Source organism: Macaca fascicularis, chromosome 13 (assembly GCF_037993035.2).
Source record: "Macaca fascicularis isolate 582-1 chromosome 13, T2T-MFA8v1.1".
NCBI classification, from domain to species: Eukaryota; Metazoa; Chordata; class Mammalia; order Primates; family Cercopithecidae; genus Macaca; species Macaca fascicularis.
In genome coordinates this window covers 113,017,305-113,018,286 of record NC_088387.1, presented here as the reverse complement: position 1 = coordinate 113,018,286, position 982 = coordinate 113,017,305, and the positions used below count along the sequence as shown (strand labels likewise).

The 982-nt window shown below is 36.3% G+C and overlaps 1 pseudogene; it reads right to left on the bottom strand.

Moving 5' to 3' along the window:
- Positions 1–247: 247 nt before the first annotated feature.
- On the bottom strand, positions 248–569 carry LOC102135327 (large ribosomal subunit protein eL30 pseudogene; annotated as a pseudogene).
- Positions 570–982: the final 413 nt, after the last annotated feature.

The window sequence follows — 982 nt, the reverse complement described above, 5'->3', positions numbered from 1 at the left end:
AGGCAAAACTGGAATTCAACAGTGCTTACAAACTTTAAAAATCTTTGTTCTAGACCACTATGCTATATTGCCTCCATAAATTCACCCCAAAATATCCAGGATTGATTGGGATTCTTAAATCTGCTCATTGATGTTGTTCATTAGCAGTAGAAAATTTCAGCCACTACCCCTTTTTAAAAATGTTTTTAAAACAAGCTCTGGCAAGTTTTATTAAAGAAAAATGTTGCATAGTATACTTCTCACCAGTCTATTCTGGCATGCTTCTAATAATATGAGAATTACCTGGATCAATGAGAGCCAGTGTGTGTACTCTGTAGTATTTTCCACATGCTATACCCAATTCAATATTATTGTCACTGTAGTGATGGACACCAGTGCTGGCCAAGTTTTCATAGTATTCTATCTTGGATTTTCTCAAAGCTGGGCAGTTGTTAGAGAGGATGACCAATTTTGCTTTGCCTTGTCTGATCAACTTCAGAGTCTGCTTGTACCCCAGCATGTACTTTCTACTTTTCATAACTAGAGTTGATCAACTCCAGTGACTTTTTCATCTTCTTTGTGGCTACCATCTTCCTGCCTAGGTGTGGGATGGCCCCCCAACCAAGAGCAGCCACCAAGATAGTGGAAAGTGAGAAAGGCACCAATACCTCTTGAGATATTATCTTTTTCCATCCACTCTTTTCCTTCTTGACTCTGATTAAATTTAAGCTAGACTTTATCACTAGACTCTCTAACTTACTGTGTATCTTTTTGTCTCTCTTTACTGCATCCTAGATTTCTTCTGATTTAACTTCCAGGTCATCAATTCTCTCTTCAGCTGTGTTGAATTGGCTATTGAACCCATCCACTGAGTTTTAAATGTTGGCTATTGTGTGTTTAATCTCTAGAAGTACTATTTAGTTATTTTTGAAATCTAACAGTAGTTTCATCTTTTCAGAGATATCTTTAAGCTAATCTTTACTTTTTTAAACATAATAAATGT